The following is a 19,485-nucleotide window of genomic DNA, read 5'->3' as shown; positions in this document are numbered from 1 at the left end:
GATTTCTTTTCGTTTATTGTGTACCCTAGGCATGTTAGAAGCCTTTTCACAAATGCCAAATGTCGAAAAAGGATGTCATTGTTCTCTGATTGAATGAGACAGTCGTCCAAGTAAGGATATATCTGTATACTTCTTTGTCTACAAAAGGCAATTACTGGTGTCAGGCACTTTGTAAAGACCCTGGGCGCAGGAGGTAAGCCAAAGGGCAGTGCAGAGTATTGGTAATGCATTAAGCCAGCCTTGAATCTGAGGTATCTTCTGCACGATTGTCTTATGGGGACATGCAGGTATGCCTCTTTTAGGTCAAAAGTCACCAGCCAAGCATTCTTGCCCAGCATCGGCAGAAGCTGCTGCAAAGTCAGCATTTTGTATTTTGGAATGCCCAGGTATGTGTTCAAAATCGATAAATCCAGTATTGGCCGCCAGGCCTTGTCCTTTCTGGGTACCAAGAAAGTACAGTTGTGTACCTACCATAAATGTAGATGTTAGAGTGTATTCACTGTTGCAGTCATTACACTTGGGTTATCCTGCTGGCAGGCTACCCGCAGTCGGCCTGAATTCCAAAGTCCTGGTCCAGCGTCGGTTGCTGTCACCTCCTTCCCTGACGTCAGTGCGCCAGGGGTATAAAAGATGCAGCAGGCGTCATTTGCTTCAGTTTTTCTTACCCCAGATATCAGGTGCCCCCAAAAGGGTAGGCTAAAAAACATTGCTTATAAAAGCATGCACTAAAATAAAAGTACAGTTTTGTACCTACCATAAATGTAGATGTTCGAGTGGTTATACTGCTGCAGTCATCACACTTGGGTTATCCTGTCATCAGGCGGTCCCGCAGTCGGCAGAATCCCAAACTCCTGGTCCGGCGTCGGTTGTCGTCGCCTCTTCCCTGACGTCAGTGCGACAGGGGTATAAAAAGAGACAGCAGACACCATTTTCTTCAGTTTTTCTTGCCCCAGATGTCAGGTGCCCCCAACTAGGAAGGCAATACAATAGCTACCCAACAATATCTTAGTAGATAAACAATAGTACTAGCTGTTAGCAAATACACCATATAGACATGCTTCCAATTGATTGATGTACATGGAGTTGTAACTAACACCCTGGTATGTAGAGGGGATGGAGGGAGGGTAACCTGGACTGCAGCAGTATAACCACTCGAACATCTACATTTATGGTAGGTACAAAACTGTACTATGTTCATCGTGCTATACTGCTGCAGTCATCACACTTGGGTAGAATCCCAAAGCTATGGATGGGTGGCTGGTACTAAACTGGGTTAGGCGATGCTAGGATGCCCTGCAGAACTGCAGTGGCAAAACCAGCTCTGGTTTTTGAGTATAATGGAAGGTGGTAGTGCTTGGTAAAGGTGTGCACTGAACTCCAAGTAGCTGCCTCCAGAATGTCTTTGGTTGGAACCCCTCTGAGAAAGGCTGCTGAGGTTGCAGTAGCCCTGATAGAATGGGATCTAATATTGACAGGCACTGCCTTGCCATGGTGCAAGTAGCAAAAGCGGATGCAATGTGCTATCCATTTGGAGATGGTCTGTTTTGAAATAGCCTTTCCTTGTGAACCTGCAGCATATGATACAAAGAGTTGGTCAGTTTTTCTGAAGATCTTTGACTTATCTAAATAGTAATGTAGCTGTCTGTGAATGTCCAAAGAGTGAAGGAGCCTTTCTCCTTTATTCTGTGGGTTAGGATAAAAGGTGGGTAAATGAATGGTCTGATTCAAAGCCACACTGGATACTACCTTAGGCATGAAGGTAGGGTTAGCTCGTAAAGAGACTCTGTCCTGATGGAAAATGATGAAAGGTTCCACTGCCATAAGTGCCTGTAGTTCTGAGACCCTGCGTGCTGAGGTAATAGCCAGTAACAAGGCTGTTTTCCACGACAAGTATTGTAGTTCTGCTGAGAAGGCTGGTTCGAAAGGAGGCAGTGTTAACTTTTCTAAAACGAAGCTCAGGTCCCAAGTTGGTGTTGATGGTTTTCTGGGGGGTCTTATATTCTTAGCCCCTCTGAGAAACTGCCTAAGTAAAGGGTGTGAGAAAAATGGAGGATCCATATTATATTGAGCTGAAATGGCTGAAGCATGGATCTTAATGGAGGAGAAGGAAAGGCCTTTGTGTAGCATCTCAGTTAGGTATTGCAGTATGTGAGGAATGTTTGGTATCCAGGGATTTTGACCTTTAGCCTGGTGCCATGCACAAAATCTTTTCCATTTGTCTGAGTAAGTCTTCCTGGTGCTGGGCCTCCTGGCCTCCAAAATGACATTCAGGACGTCCTTTGAGAGAAGTGTTGATTGATAATTTAAGGAATTCTCCAAGCAGCGAAATTTAAAGTTCTGAGCTGGCTGTGACGAGTTTGAGAGTTTTTCTGAGTCAACAGTAGTGGGAATTGAGGCAAGACCCATGGAGGGCTGTGAGTCAAGTTCCTTAGTAATGGGTACCAGTGCTGGCGTGGCCAGTCCGGAGCAATAAGGATCATTTGTGGTCTCTCTGATCTGACCTTCAATAATACCTTGGTCAATAGAGGTAGTGGAGGGAAGGCATAGACTGTCAGTGTTCTCCAACTGAATGATAGAGTGTCCACTTTCCAGGCTAGGGAGTGATAAGTCCTTGTACAGAATTTTTGTAATTGGCAACTGTTGGGGGAGGCAAATAAATCTATGTCTGGACATCCCCATCTTTGAGTTATCATTGAAAATACTTGTGGGTGTAGTCTCCACTCGTGAGGGTCTGCCATATTTCTGCTTAATTCGTCTGCCAATATGTTTTCCTTTCCTGGCAGGAATTGTGCTTGTAGTTGTACTTGGTAGGTCAATGCTGTGTTTCATAAGGTCATAGCCTGTCTGCATAAAGGGTAGGAGTGTGTTCCTCCCTGTTTGTTTATGTACCACATAACTGTGTTGTTGTCTGTCCTTATTAGAAGTTGTCCTGGATGCAAGAGGTCCTTGAAGGCTGTCAGTGCATTTTGCACAGCTAGCATCTCCTTTTGGTTGATGTGAAGATGCATTTGTTTTGCAGACCATTTGCCCTGTATGCACTGTCCTGCCATGTGTGCTCCCCAGGCGTAGTCTGAAGAATCTGTTGTCATGGTTTGGTTTGCTGGAGGTAAGACGAAAGGAAGACCCTTGTTTATTTGACATGCTTGAGCCCACCATAGGAGCTCTTTTTGAAGGCAGGGAATGATAGGTATACTTGTTTCGAGGCTGTGCCTGTGTTGAGACCATACACTTTTCAGGTACCACTGTAATTTTCTCATATGCAGCTTTGCATATGGGATTAGTTGAATGCATGATGCCATGAACCCCAATGCCTGCAGGATTTTCCTTGCAGTGAGCTGGGTAAAAGTTGTTATCCTTTTGAAGTATTGAGTCAATTGTTTTTGTTTGTCTGGCGTGAGGTAAGCCATCTGGGCCGTTGTATTTAAGCTGGCACCCAGGAATATTATCTGTTGCGAGGGTATTAATTTTGACTTCTTTTTGTTTACTGTGTACCCTAGGCAACTGAGCAGCTGTGTTACAAAAGCCAGATGCTGTAATAGAATGTCCTTGCTGTCCGCTTGGATCAGGCAGTCGTCCAGATATGGATAAATTTGTATTCCTCGTTGTCTGCAATATGCAATTACTGATGCCAGGCATTTTGTAAATACTCTGGGCGCAGTAGATAAGCCAAAGGGCAATGCAGAGAATTGATAATGCGTTGTACCTGCCAAAAATCTGAGGTATCTTCTGCAATCTTGTCTGATAGAGACATGCAGGTATGCCTCTGAGGTCCAACGTTACCAGCCAAGACTCCTTGCCCAGCATGGGAAGGAGCTGCTGTAGTGTGGGCATTTTGAATTTGGGTACCTCCAGGTATGTGTTCAGAATTGAGAGGTCTAAGATGGGCCTCCAGGCTTTGTCCTTTCTTGGGACTAGAAACAGTCTTGAGTAAAAACCTTGACCTTGCTCCTTTGTAGGTACCTTTTGAATTGCTTTCATATCCATGAGAGCTGAAATTTGCGTTTGAGCCTCTGCCCATTGGTTTGGAGGCCGATTTGGCATGCCTCTCATCCGTGGTAAAGCGTGGAAACGAAATCTGTAGCCTCGGGTGATAATGTCCAGAATCCATTTGTCCTTTGTTACGATGCGCCAATTTTGTGAAAATAGAACCAGTTTTCCTCCCAAAGGTGCTGCCAGGGCAATTTTGCTTGGCAGGCGAAGAGGGAAGTCATTGTGTTTGTTTCCTGAAGGGTTGAGATCTTTCGTCTCCACCTCTTTGAGTTGTTGTATGCCATTGTCTAGGCCTGAAAGAACCTTGTGGCTGGCCTCTGCCCCTTGGGCGCCTGTACCTACCTCTTTGGGGTCTGTCTGATGCAGGAAAGGACCAGTTTTTTGATGGCCAGTTTCTGCTGAAACGAGGAGGTTGTACCTCTAAAAAATCTTTAACTGTTTGCATAGATTTTGCCTTTTCTTCCATTTTCTTTAAAACTTCCTCTGCTTTGACACCAAACAACACATCTTTCTGCAATGGAGCATCCAATAACTTTGTTTTGACATGTTCTGGTAAGGCTTGTTCTTTAAGCCAAGCATGCCTACGTATTACAGACCCTGTGACAGCTGCTCTACATGAGGCTTCCAATGAATCAAAACCACACTGTAAGAGATGCTTTCCCACCTGTTCTGCTGCATGCAGCAAATCCTGCATCTCTTTAAAATCAAGTTGATCTGTCTGAGGGATCAGTTTCTGCTTTAACTGTGTAATCAAATACTGTTGGTATTTTAGCATGTGGAATTGGCAGTTTAATGCCCTCATGGCCAAAGTGGCAGACGTATACACTTTCTTTCCCCATCTTTCTAATGCTCTGGAATCTCTTTCAGAAGGAAGTGGATTCTTAGCAGTAGAGGCCTTAACCCCTTTGGGACCCTGGGAAATGGTCTCGGGGTCTGCAGTAGGGCTTATGTATAGAAACTTATGAGTATCAGGAACTCGGTAGTATCTGTCTGGTTTAGCTGGTGCTGGAGGTAAGGAATCTGGGTTTAAACTGGATTCAGAGAAAACATCATCCAAAATGTCTAAAACTGCAGGAATTGCCAGGGGTCTATGCTGTGGAAGAAGAAGAAACTCACGGAGTCTTTTCTTGGAGTCAGAGTAATCTTGGCCTTCCCAGTGGAAGTGTTCCCTCATGGTGTGTAAAGTTTCCCCAAAAGAGTAGTCTTCAGGCAGAGGGAATGGACTCTTCAGCATCTGAGTCTTCATAAGGAGGGAAGGAGTAATCCTGGTAGTCAGAGTTGCCTGAGGAAATGGATGCTTGGTCAGAGGAAGGATAATCTTCCTCCAGTCTAGGCCTTTTGTCAGGTGGGGGTTGGGATCCCCTGATAAGGGAAATTAAATCCTCAGCCATCTTAAGCATCTGTTTTTTAGGCATAGGGGCCTGTGGAGGGGTGTGTGGCCCCGGTTTTCTAACTTTCAAGGGGGCTTTGAGTTTAGCATAAGGCTTGGCAGAGATAGTTGTCGGTTTGAAAACACCTTCAGAGACCGAAAGCCTAGCCAAAAATTCCGGATCCCCGTCGGGGCTGGCGTCCGAGGAGTGAGGTGGAACCGGTTCCTGAGGTCCAACTGCTTCGGTTTAGGAGGCAGTCAGAATTTCTGAAGTTGCGGTAGTCAGGGGCTGCGAAGGCGGCTCGCTGAAAACCGGAGAACCGGCGTCAGGCCTTGCTGAGGCCTTGGTATCTGGTCTTCATCTTTGCGTTTTTTAATCATTGCTGATGTCGGTTGCTCCGACGGCAAGCTATAGTTAAATTTTCTGCCAAAATAATGCTGGGCGAATTCTGCCCGACGCTTAAATTCTACGTTTGTTGAACCTAGCACAAAACCGACAACCAGAGACGTCCTGGTCTGGGCCTAGGCAAGGAATACAATAAGAATGAAGATCCTGATGAGGTATTTGCTTCCCACAAGAAACACAATTATTAACTTTGTCTGACATCGGTCCGAGGCAAGAAAAGTTTCCCCAACGGGGTACTTAGCTTTAGAGAAGACTTCGGGCTGAAACTCGATTCGAAAATTTCAGGAGCTGGCCGACCGGCACTTGCGAACTGCTTCTGCTTCAGGCACCGCGCGGCAAGAAAGACTGGAGAAAATGGCGTCGGCTGTCTCTTTTATACCCCTGTCGCACTGACGTCAGGGAAGAGGCGACGACAACCGACGCCAGACCAGGACTTTGGGATTCGGCCGACTGCGGGACCGCCTGACGACAGGATAACCCAAGTGTGATGACTGCAGCAGTATAGCAAGATGAATATGAATACCTTCATCTACAAGCAAATACACCACCTATGTTGTATAGGATAGAGAAGTACAGTTAAGTCCCAGCAAAGAAAGGGGGTTGGTGGGTGGGTAACCTGGACTGCAACAGTGAATACACTCGAACATCTGCACTTATGGTAGGTGCACAACTGTACTATGTTCATCATGTTTCACTGTTGCAGTCATTACACTTGGGTTGAATCCCCAAAGCTGAGGTTGGGCGGCTGAGTCTAAATAGAATTAGGAGTGGCTATAAGGCCCTGCAGAACTGCAGTGGCAAAGCCTGCTCTGGATTTAGAGTAAAGAGGTAAGTGGTAGTGCTTAGTAAAAGTGTGCACTGAAGTCCAAGTTGCAGCCTCCAAAATATCCTTGGTTGGTACTCCTCTGAGGAAGGCTGCTGAGGTGGCTGCTGCCATGGTAGAATGTGGTCTAATGCCCTTAGGCACTGACTTGCCATGTTGCGAACAGCAGAAACTAATGCAGTGTCCTATCCATTTTGAAACCGTCTGCTTTGAGATGCCCTTTCCTTGTGATCCTGCAGCATATGCCGCTAAAAGTTGCTCAGTCTTTCTGAAAGCTTTAGTTTTGTCCAAGTAGAAGCATAGCTGTCTGTGTATGTCCAAAGAATGCAGAAGTCTCTCCCCTTTACTCTGTGGGTTTAGGAAAAAAAGTAGGCAAATGAATAGTTTGGTTAAGAGCCACACTGGACACTACCTTGGGCATAAATGTAGGGTTTGTCCTTAGAGAAACCGGATGGAAGATAATAAAAGGTTCCACAGCCATTACTGCCTGTAACTCTGAGACTCTTCTTGCTAAGTTATTGCTAGGAACAGAGCTGTTTTCCATGATAAGAATTTTATCTCAGCTGTATTGGCTGTCTCGAAAGGAGGCAGTGTGAGTTTTTCCAAGACAAAATTGAGGTCCCATGCAGGCATTGGTGCGCTCCTTGGAGGCCTTATGTTTCTGGCCTCCCTGAGGAACTGCCTAAGCAATGGATGTGAAAAAATAGGTGGGTCTCTATTGTAATAAGCTGAAATGGCAGAGACATGTATCTTAATTGATGAGAAGGATAGGCCTTTGTCCAGCATCTCAGTTAGATATTGTAAAATCTTAATAATATTTGGAACAAGTGTGTCAAGTCCTTGTGCCTGGTTCCAAACACAGAATCTCTTCCATTTTTCTGCCTAAGATTTTCTGGTGCTGGGCCTCCTGGCCTCCAAAATAACATCCATAACTGCTTTAGAGACAGGTGTATTCTGAATGTTTACACTATCTGCCATGCAGCTAGATTTAGGGTTCTGAGTTGGCTGTGCAGGATCTGATTGTTTTGTTGGGTCAGTAAATGAGGAATTTGAGGCAATGTCCAGGCTGGGCCTTGAGACAAGCTCCTTAGGATTGGGTACCAGTGTTGGCGTGGCCAATCTGGGGCAATTAGTATAATATTTGGCTTCTCTTGTCTGACCTTTAGGAGTACCTTGGGGAGGAGAGGCAGTGGAGGAAAGGCATATACTGTAAGGTTGTTCCAGCTGAATGACAAGGCATCCACTTTCCATGCTTGTTTATGATAAGTCCTTGTGCAGAATCTCTGAAGTTGGCAGTTGTGAGGGGAGGCAAAAAGATCTATGTCTGGGCATCCCCATTTCCTTGTTATCTTGCTGAAGATTTGTGGATCTAGTTTCCACTCGAGAGGATCCATGAGGTTTCTGCTTAGTTCATCTGCCAGAGCATTTGTTTTTTCCTGGCAGGAATTGTGCTTGCAGGTGTACTTGGTAGGTCAATGCTGTGTTCCACAAAATCATGGCTTGTCTGCAGAGGGGGTAGGAATGTGTGCCCCCCTGCTCGTTTATGTACCACATAACTGTGGTGTTTGTCTGTCTTTATCAGCAGCTGTCCTGGATGAAGTAGGCCCTTGAAGGCTATCAGTGCATTTTGTACAGCTAGCATCTCTTTTTGATTGATGTGTAGATGCCTTTGGCTTGGGGGCCATGTGCCCTGAATACATTTTCCTGCCATGTGGGCCTCCCAGGCATAATCTGATGCATCTGTTGTTAGTGTTTGCCTGGCTGTGGGTAAAGTGAATGGCTGTCCCTTGTTGTGGTGACAGGCCAGTGCTCACCATCGCAACTCCTGTTGCAGGCAGGGAATGAGTGAAATTAATGATTCCAGGCTGTGGCAATGTTTAATCCAAACACTTTTTAGATACCACTGTAGTTTCCTCATATGCAGTCTTGCATATGGAATTAGCAGAATGCAGGAGGCCATGTAGCCCAGAGCCTGCAGAATTGTTATTGCAGATAACTGGGTCTTTGTTGCCATGCTTTCAAAGACGTCAGTTGACTTTGTTTGTCTGGTGAGAGATAAGCCATCTGGGCAGTTGTATTTAAGCTTGCACCCATGAATATTATATCTTGAGAGGGTACTAGTTTTGATTTCTTTTCGTTTACTGTGTACCCTAGGCAAATTAGTAATCTTTTTACAAACGCCAGATGCTTTAGTAAAATGTATTGGGTCTCTGATTGAATAAGGCAGTCGTCTAAGTAGGGATATATCTGAATTCCTCTTTGCCTGCAAAATGCAATTACTGGTGCCAGGCATTTTGTGAAGACCCTGGGCGCAGTAGATAAGCGAAAGGGCAGTGCAGAGAATTGGTAGTGCATTGAGCCAGCTATGAATCTGAGGTATCTTCTGCAAGATTGACTGACTGGGGCATGCAGGTATGCCTCTTTGAGGTCCAAAGTTACAAGCTAAGCCTTCTTGCCCAGCATGAGCAGAAGCTGCTGCAGAGTCAACATTCTGAATTTCAGAACGTCCAGAAAAGTATTTAGAATAGACAGGTCCAGAATTGGTCTCCATGCTTTGTCCTTTCTTAGTACTAAGAAAAGTCTCGAGTAAAATCCTTGTCCCTGCTCTTGTTGTGGCACTGGCTGAATAGCCCTCATGTCCATGAGAAATGAAACATTTTTGTGCCTCTGCCCATTGATTGCTTGGCAGGTCTGGCATACCTTTTGCCTTTGGAAGGGTGTGAAAGTGGAACCTGTAGCCCTGAGAGACTATATTTAGGACCCATTTGTCCTGGGTGGTCGTGTGCCAATTTTGTGAAAAAAGTGCTAGCTTTCCCCCTAAGGGTGCTGCCAAAAGATAAATGCCTGGCATTGGCAGAGGGAAGTCATTGGGACTGTTTCCTATATGGCTGGGATTTGTCTTCTCCGCTTTAGGAGGTAGAAGCACCCCATTGTTTGGGCCTGTATGAGCCCTGGGGCTGTTGTCTGCCTCTAGGGCGTCTGTATCTGCCTCTTTGTGGCCTGTCTGACACGGGAAAGGACCAATTCTTAGAAGGCCAGTTCCTGCTAAATCTGGGTGGCTGTACCTGTAAGAAATCCTTCACTGTCTGCATAGATTTAGGTTTATCCTCCATTTTCTTCAACACCTCTTCTGCCTTAACACCAAAGTGTCATGCAGTAATGGAGCATCCAATAATTTTGCTTTAACATGATCAGGCAGAGTCTGTTCCTTTAACTAAGCATGCCTTCTAACAGAACCTGTTACAGCGGCCCTGCAAGAGGCCTCCAGTGAATCATAACCACATTGCAAAGTATGTTTTCCCACTTGTTCAGCTGCATGCAATAAATCCTGCAATTCGTTGTTCTCAGAACTTTCAGAATTTGTCAATATTTTCTGTCTTAACAGAGACATTAAGTATTGCTGATATTTAAACATATGAAACTGACAATTTAAAGCCCTTACAGCCAAGGTAGCAGAAATGTAAACCCCCCCCCCCCCCATCTGTCCAGTGCCCTAAAATCTCTACCTGAGGGGACAGGTTTTTTTGCAGTAGCAGCCTTGACCCCTTTGGGACCCTGAGAAATAGTTTCTGGGTCAGCAGCAGGGTTTTTATATAGAAATTTATGAGAATATGGAACCCTGTAGTATCTGTCTGGCTTAACAGGCGCAGGAGGTAGAGAGTTGGGTGACAGGCCGGACTCTGAAAATACATCATCTACAATGTCTAGAACAGGTGGAATAGCAAGAGGTCTGTGCTGAGGTAGAAGAAGAAGAAAGTCTCTGAGCCTTTTCTTAGCATCTGAATAATCTTGGTTCTCCCAGTGGAAATGCTCCCTCATGGTATGCAAAGTTTCCCCAAATGAGTAATCCTCAGGAGGAGAAGCTGAAGGAATAGATTCTTCAGCATCAGAATCCTCATCAGGAGGAATAGAGTATCTCTGTTCTGAAGAGGAGTCACAGGAAATGCAAACCTGATCAGAGGAATCATATTCAGTATCTTGCCTAGGCCTCTTATCAGGAGGGGGATGGGAACCCCTGATCAAAGTAATTAGGTCTTCAGCCATTTTGAGCATCTGTTTCTTAGGCATGGAAGTCTGTCCCGGAGAATGCTGTACTTGTTTCCTTGTCTTTAAAACTGTTTTTTTTAGTCTTTGTCTTGGATGCTGAAGTTGGCTTGATATAAAGCTGTGTAGGTCTGAAAACACCCTCAAAAGCCGACGCCTGCTCAGCGGCACCGGACCCATTTGAGGGATTAGTTTCCGAAGGCCCAATACCTTGAGTATCCAGAGGCCTAGTTGTCTCCAAGTGGGAGTCGGAGGCGGCCTGTGGCTCTGAGGTAGCGGGTGTCAGGGGCTGCGAAAGCTCCTCACTGAGAACCGGCGACTGGCCTAGAAGAGGCTTTGTCGGTTTTGGACCTCGGATGCCTGTCCTTTTCTTTTTACTTGAGCTTTTTATGAATTCCGGTCGTCGGTTGTTCCGACGGCATTATATAGTTAAACCTTCGGCCAAAGTAAAGAAAAGCAAAATCGTACCGACGCTTAATAGTGTGTTGGTTAAATCTAGCACAAAAACGACAACTAGCAACGTCATGATCAGGGCCTAGGCAAGGAATATAGTAAGAATGAAAATCCTTATGAGGTATTTGCTTCCCACAAGAAATACAATTGTTAACTTTTTCTGACATCGGTCTGGAGCAAGAAAAAAGTTTTCCCAATGGGGTACTTAGCTTTATAGAAGACTTCAGATCTCAAATTCAATTTCGAAAATCTCAGGAGTCGGCTGACCGGCACTTGTGAACTGCTTTTGCTTCGGGCACCGCACGGCAAAAAAGACTGAAGAAAATGGCGTCGGCTGCATCTTTTATACCCCTGGCGCACTGACATCAGGGAAGAGGCGACAGCAACCAACGCCGGACCAGGACTTTGGAATTCAGGCTGACTGCGGGTAGCCTGCCAGCAGGATAACCCAGGTGTAATGACTGCAATAGTGAAACACTATGAACATCTGTCTTGAGTAAAATCCTTGTCCTTTTTCCTGTTCTGGTACTGTCTGAATGGCTCCCATATCCATGAGGGACAAAGTACAGTTTTGTACCTACCATAAATGTAGATTTTCGAGTGTTCACCCTGCTGCAGTCATCACACTTGGGTTATCCTGTCGTCAGGCGGTCCCGCAGTCGGCCGGATTTCCAAAGTCTTGGTCAGACGTCGGTTGCTGTCGCCTCATCCCTGACGTCAATGCGCCAGGGGTACATATATTGCAACCGATGCCATTTTCTTCAGTTTTTCTTGCCCCAGATGTCAGGTGACCCCAAAGAGGTGATCCAAATTAGTACCAAAAGATGAGAACACTGTACAAATACAAAAACTCTTCAGCTATAAGCAAATACATCAGTAAGGCATAGCAAATATTTAGCCAGTAGATCAGAGGGGTTGGAGGGAGGGTAACCTGGACTGCAGCAGGGTGAACACTCGAACATCTACATTTATGGTAGGTACAAAACTGTACTATGTTCATCGTGTTACCCTGCTGCAGTCATCACACTTGGGTTGAGTCCCAAAGCTAAGGTAGGGTGGAGGCATTATAAAGGGTTAGAGGAGGCAATGAGGCCCTGCAGGACTGCAGTGGCGAAGCCCGCCCTGGACTTAGAATAAAGAGGTAAGTGATAGTGTTTGGTGAAGGTGTGTACAGAACTCAAGTTGCAGCTTCTAAAATTTCCTTGGTAGGAACCCCCCTGAGAAAGGCTGTAGAGGTAGCTGTAGCCCAGGTAGAAAGGGATCTAATGGTAGGAGGAACTGGTTTCCCATGATGGGTATAGCAGAATCGTATGCAATGGCCTATCCATTTTGAAATGGTTTGCTTGGATATGGGCCTCCCTTGAGAAGCTGTATCATACGAAACAAAGAGCTGGTCAGTTTTTCTGAAAGCCTTAGTTTTATCCAAGTAATATCGAAGCTGCCTGTGAATGTCCAAGGAATGCAAGAGTCTCTCACGTGTGTTCTGTGGATTGGGGAAGAAAGTGGGTAGATGGATGGTTTGATTTAAAGCTACACTGGAAACCACCTTTGGCATGAAGGAAGGATTAGTTCGTAGAGAAACTCTGTCTTGATGAAAAATGGGGAAAGGTTCCACTGCCATAAGAGTCTGTAATTCTGAAACTCTCCTAGCAGAAGTTATTGCCAGTAGCAGGACAGTCTTCCATGATAGGAACTGAAGGTCTGCAGAAAAAGCTGGTTCAAAGGGAGGTAGTGTTAGTTTTTCCAGAACAAAGTTGAGGTCCCATGTTGATGTAGGAGCTCTTCTAGGTGGTCTAATGTTTTTTGCCCCTGTGAGGAACTGCCATAGGAGTGGGTTTGAAAATAAAGGTGGATTTGTGTCGTAGTGAGCTGAAATAGCTGAAGCATGGATTTTAATTGAAGAGAAGGAAAGTCCTTTATGTAACATCTCAGCTAAATACTGCAGAATGCGAGGCATATGAGGCTGAGTTGTGTCTTGGCCCTTAGCTTGGTTCCAAGCAGAAAACCTTTTCCATTTGTCCGAGTAAGCCTTCCTGGTGCTTGGCCTCCTGGCTTCTAGAATAACATCCAGCACTGCTTGTGAAAGAGGAGCTGGCTGGCTGCTTAATTTGCCATGCAGCCAGGTTAAAGGTTTTGATCTGGCTGTGTAGAATCTGCTTGTCCTGCTGTGTGAGCAAATGAGGTATTTGAGGCAATATCCATGGTGGACTGTGAGCCATATTCTTCAATAGTGGGTACCAGTGCTGGCGTGGCCAGTCTGGGGCTATGAGAATCATTTGAGGTTTCTCCTTTTTGGCCTTCAAAAGAACCTTTGTGAGAAGAGGTAATGGAGGAAAGGCATATGCTGTCAGGTTTTTCCAACTGAAGGAGAGTGCGTTCACTTTCCAAGCTTGATGGTGGAATGTCCTTGTACAAAATTTTTTCAGCTGGTAGTTTTGAGGACTGGCAAACAGGTCTATATTTGGTAGGCCCCATCTTTGAGTTATCATTGCAAATATTTTTGGGTCTAGCTTCCACTCGTGGGGATCCTTGATATTTCTGCTTAGGTCGTCTGCCAATGTGTTTTTCTGTCCTGGCAGGAAGTGAGCTTGTAACTGGACTTGGTAGGCGAGAGCTGTGTTCCATAAGATTATTGCCTGCCTGCAAAGAGGGTAGGAATGTGTGCCCCCTTGTTTGTTTATGTACCACATTACTGTGGTGTTGTCTGTCTTTATTGCCAGTTGTCCAGGCTGTAGTAGATCCTTGAAGGCTGTCAGAGCTTTCTGTACAGCTAGCATCTCTTTTTGGTTTATGTGCAGTTTTCTTTGTTCTGCAGTCCACAGGCCTTGAATGCATTGCCCTGCCATGTGTGCCCCCCCAGGCATAGTCTAAAGCATCTGTTGTGATAGTTTGCCTGGGTGGGGGCAAGGTGAAAGGCTGACCCTTGTTGAGGTGACATGCCTGTGCCCACCATAGAAATTCCTGTTGAAGGCAGGGAATGAGAGATATCACTGTGTCCAAGCTGTGGCTGTGTTGAGACCATACACTTTTTAGGTACCATTGTAGTTTCCTCATATGCATTTTTGCAAATAGCATTATCAGAATGCAAGATGCCATGAAGCCCAAAGCCTGCAGAATTTTTCTTGCAGTTAATTGGGTCTTTGTTGCCATTGTCTTGAAATATTGAGTCAGTTGTAATTGCTTGTCTGGTGTAAGATGAGCCTTCTGGGCCGTTGTGTCCAAGCTGGCACCCAGGAATGTCATTTTTTGTGAGGGTACTAGTTTTGACTTCTTTTCATTTACTGTGTACCCCAGATAATTTAGTAGATGCTTCACAAAAGCCAGATGTTGTTCTGATTGGATGAGGCAGTCATCCAGGTATGGATATATTTGAATTCCTCTTTGTCTGCAATATGCAATTACTGGTGCCAGGCATTTTGTGAATACTCTGGGCGCAGTAGATATGCCAAAGGGCAGTGCAGAGAATTGATAATGAGTTGAACCTGCATATGAAACGGAGGCATCTCCTGCAACTTTGTCTGATAGGGACATGCAGGTATGCCTCCTTGAGGTCCAACGTTACCGGCCATGCTTCCTTGCCCAACATGGGAAGTAGCTGCTGTAGTGTTAGCATCCTGAATTTGGGAACTTGTAAATAAGTGTTGAGAATTGAAAGGTCCAGAATTGGTCTCCAAGCATTTTCTTTTCTGGGTACTAGGAAGAGTCTCGAGTAAAATCCTTGGCCTTGCTCTTGAGTTGGTACCCTTTGAATGGCTCTTATGGCCATGAGAGCTGTAATTTGTTTTTGAGCCTCTGCCCTTTGATTTTGTGGCACGTTTGGCATTCCTCTTTTTATTGGCAAGGTGTGAAAGTGGAATCTGTATCCTCGTAAAATTATGTCTAGGACCCATTTGTCCTTTGTGACCATATGCCAGCTGTCTGCAAATAGTGCTAGTTTTCCCCCCAGGAAGGCTGACAAAAGAGCTTTGTTTGGCCAGCTAAGGTGCAAGTCATTGAGTTTGCCTTCTGGTGGATTGAGACCTGTCTTCTCCTCCCTTCTGGGTTGGAGTGCCCCATTGGCGAGGTTTATACTGAGCTTGTGATTGTCCTCTGCCCCTTGGACGCCTGTATTTACCCCTCTGAGGCCTGTCAGTGGCTGGAAAGGACCAATTTTTTGTTGGCCAGTTTCTGCTGAAGCGAGGGGGTTGTACCTGTAGGAAATCTTTGACTGTCTGCCTAGATTTTGCCTTATCTTCCATTTACTTTAAAACTTCTTCCGCTTTAACACCAAAAAGAACATCCTGCTGTAAGGGAGCATTTAGTAGTTTTGCTTTAACATGATCAGGCAGACTTTGTTCCCTTAACCAGGCATGCCTACGTATAACTGAACCAGTGACAGCTGCTCTGCAGGAGGCCTCTAAAGAATCAAAACCACATTGTAAGGTGCGTTTGCCCACCTGCTCGGTGGCGTGCAACAAATCCTGTACTTCTTTCAATTCATATTGTTGAGGGAGGGTGGTTATCTTTTGTTTTAACTGAGAGATCAGAAATTACTGATACTTAAGCATATGAAATTGACAGTTTAGAGCTCTCATAGCTAAAGTGGCTGAGGTGTAAACCATTTTCCCCTGTCTAGTGCTCTTGAATCCCTTTCGGAAGGTACTGGAGTTTTAGCCATGGAAGCCTTAGCCCCCCTGGGACCCTGGGAGATAATGTCTGGGTCAGCTACTGGGCTTTTGTAAAGAAATTTGTGGGAATCAGGTACTCTGTAGTATCTGTCAGGTTTGGCCGGGGCAGGAGGCAGAGTGTCAGGGTTGAAACTGGACTCTAAATAGACATCATCCACAATGTCCAAAACAGGAGGGATGGCTAGAGGTCTGTGTTGGGGGAGTAAAAGAAAGTCTCTGAGCCTTTTCTTGGAATCAGAGTAATCCTGACCTTCCCAGTGAAAATGTTCCCTCATAGTGTGTAAAGTTTCCCCAAAAGAGTAATCTTCTGGAGGGGAAGCTGAGGGAATAGAGCCCTCAGCATCAGAATCTTCATAAGGAGAGAAGGAATAGTCTTGGTCTTCAGAGGAATCCGAAGAAATAGACAGTTGTTCAGAGGAAACAGATTCTTCCTCTTGTCTAGGCCTTTTGTCAGGAGGAGGCTGAGAACCCCTGATAAGAGAAATCAAATCTTCAACCATCTTGAGCATCTGTTTCTTAGGCATAGGGCCTAGAACAGGAGACTGAAGTGAAGCCTTTTCAGATTTGGAAGGGTCTTTGATTTGGAAAACGTTTTGACTCAGAGTAGTCTGTCTGAAAAACGCCTTCAGAAGGCGATGGCGTTTCCGAAGTACCGACGTCCTTGGAAGGTAAATCGTCGGGGTAGGGCCTGAAGTAAAAGGCTGTGTCGGCCTAGTACATTCCGTCAAAATATCCATAGCGGTCTCTGGTTCCTGAACTGCGGTAGTCAGAGGCTGCGTCGGAGCCTCACTATTAACCGTTGAACCGGAGACTGGATCAACCGAGGCCTCGGAATCGGGCTTAGGCCTGGGCTGTCGATCCTTATCCCTGCGCTTTTTGTGCACGCCGGTAGTCGATAGCTCCGACGGCATGTTATAATTAAATTTTCTGCCAAAAAAGTGTTGTGCGAAATCAAATCGTCTTTTAATAGTACGTTTATTAAATCTAGCACAAAAACGACAAGAAGTGACGTCGTGATCAGGGCCTAGGCAAGGTATGCAATAAGAATGAAAATCCTTATGAGGTATTTGCTTCCCACAAGAAATACAATTGTTAACTTTTTCTGACATTGGTCTGAGGCAAGAAAAGTTTCCCCAACGGGGTACTTAGCTTTATAGAAGACTTCGGTCTGAAATTCGAATTCGAAAATCTCAGGAGTTGGCCGACCGGCACTTGCGAACTGCTTCGGGCACCGCGCGGCAAGAAAGACAGAAGAAAATGTCTTCGGTTGCAATATATGTACCCCTGGCGCACTGATGTCAGGGATGAGGCGACAGCAACCGACGTCGGACCAAGACTTTGGAAATCCGTCCGACTGCGGGACCGCCTGACGACAGGATAACCCAAGTGTGATGACTGCAGCAGGGTAACACGATGAACATCCTGTTTCTGTACCTCTGCCCATTGATTTTTTGGCAGATTTGGCCAACCATTTGCCTTTGCCAGTGTGTGGAAATGGAATCTGTATCCCTGTGATACGATGTTTAGTACTCACTTGTCCTCGGTTATTAACTGCTAATTTTGAGCAAAAAGTGCTAATTTTTCCCCTATGGGTGCTGCCAAAAGATAAGTGCTTGGTGAAGGCAGAGGGAAGTCTTTGGGATTGCTTGCTGCAGGTTTGCGCTTCATCTCCTCCAGATTTGGAGGTGGAAGCTTCCCATTGCTTTGACCTGTATGAATCTTGTGCCTGGTATTTGGAACCCTTAGGGCATCTGGATTTGCCCCTTTGAGCTCTGTCTGACACAGGAAAGGACCAATTTTTAGTAGGCCAGTGTCTACTGAATCTTGGTGGCTGCACTTGTAAGAAGTCTTTAACGGTTTGTATAGACTTAGCTTTGTCTTCCATTTTTCTTAAAACCTCTTCTGCCTTAATACCAAACAGAGAATCATGCTATAAAGGTGCATCTAGCAATTTAGCTTTAACATGATCAGGTAAATTTTGTTCCTTTAACCAGGCATGCCTCCTAATCACAGATCCAGTAACTGCGGCCCTGCAGGAGGCCTCTAAGGAATCAAAACCACATTGCAAAGTATGCTTTCCAAATTGTTCAGCTGCATACAATAATTCCTCCAATTCTTTATTTTCTGCACATTCTGAAATCAACATCATTTTGTGTTTCAGCAATCCCATAACATTTTGTTGATATTTAAGCATATGAAATTGACAGTTTAAGGCACTGATTGCCAAGGTTGCAGATGTATAAACCTTTTTCCCCCATCTGTCCAGTATCCATGAATCTCTGTCAGAGGGGGTAGAATTTTTTGCTGTTGAGACCTTAACTCCCTTTGGACCCTGTGAAATATTTTCAGGATCAGCAGCAGGGTTTCTAAATAAAAATGTGTGTGAGTCAGGGACCCTGCAATATCTGTCAGGCTTACTGGGAGCTGGAGGTAAGGAGTCAGGGGCCAAGCTCGACTCCGAAAACACATCATCCACAATGTCTAAAACAGTGGGAATGGCTAAAGGCCTGTGCTGAGGGAGAAGGAAATCCCTGAGCCTCTTTTATGATTCTGAGAAGTCCTGACTCTCCCAGTGAAAATGCTCCCTCAAAGTATGCAAGGTTTCTCCAAATAAATAATCCTCAGGAGGAGATGCAGATGGAATAGACTCCTCAGCATCAGAATCCTCATAGGGAGGTATAGATAATTTCTGATCAGAGGAGGAATCAGAAGAAATAGAAACCTCATCTGAAGATTCATAATCAATGTCTTGCCTAGGCCTCTTATCAGGAGGGGGATGGGTACCCCTGATCAAGGTAATAAGGTCTTCAGCCATTTTGATCATCTGATTTTTAGGCATGGAGGCCTGTGCACGTGGCTCATGCGTCAGTTTTTTAGTTTTAGAAGTTGCTTTTGTTTTTGGTTTTGCAGCTGTCATCTGTTTGATATGCAAATGTTGAGGTCTGAATACACCCTCAGAAGCTGGTGCCTGCTCAGCGGTTCCGGACCCATCCGAGGGAGATGCATCCGTCGGTCCAATACCTTGAGTATCTTGCGGCATGCCGGACTCCACATGGGTGTCTGTAGAGGTGTGCAACTCGAAGGTAGCAGGTATCAGGGGCTGCAAAAGCGCCTCACTGAGTACCAGCGAACTGGCGACTGGCTTAGTAGAAGCTTCGTCGTCGGTTCTGGATCTCGACTGCCTTTCACTGTCCTTTTCTTTGCATTTTTTTATGTACTCTGGTAGCCGGATTGCTATCCGACGACATTTCTGGGTAGTTAAATCTGTTTCCAAAATACTTTGATGCAAAAATATACAGACGCTTAATAGTGCCGTTGGTTAAATCTAGCAAAAAACCGACAGCCAGGAATATTGTGATCAGGGCCTAGGCAAGGAATACAGTATAAATGGAAATCCTTATGAGGTATTTGCTTCCCACAAGTAATACAATTATTAACTTTTTCTGACATCGGTAAAAAGTAAAAAAAAAAGTTTCCCCAACGGGGTACTTAGCTTTGGTGAAGACTTCGGTTCTGAAACTCAAACTTGAATATTTCAGTAGTCGGCCGACCAACACTTGCGAAATGCTTCTGCTTTGGGCACAGCGCGGCAAGAAAGACTAAAGAAAATGGCGTCGGCTGCATGCTTTATACCCCTGATGACCTGACATCATGGAATAGGAGACAGCAACCGACGCAGGACCCAAGACTTTGGAATTCAGGCCGACTGAGGGCAACCTGCCAGCAGATTACC

At 45.3% G+C, this 19,485-nt stretch overlaps 1 protein-coding gene across 1 annotated transcript in view; it reads right to left on the bottom strand.

Moving 5' to 3' along the window:
- The window catches only part of EPC2 (enhancer of polycomb homolog 2), a 3,037,718-nt gene that overhangs the window by 2,189,216 nt on the left and 829,017 nt on the right, over nucleotides 1-19,485 (bottom strand). The gene's annotated exons all lie outside the window — the stretch shown is intronic.

This window comes from Protopterus annectens, chromosome 6.part0 (assembly GCF_019279795.1).
Source record: "Protopterus annectens isolate FY-2018-M chromosome 6.part0, PAN1.0, whole genome shotgun sequence".
Lineage (NCBI taxonomy): Eukaryota > Metazoa > Chordata > Ceratodontiformes > Protopteridae > Protopterus > Protopterus annectens.
The sequence above is the reverse complement of the archived record's forward strand: the minus strand, read 5'-3'. Positions and strand labels throughout refer to the sequence as shown.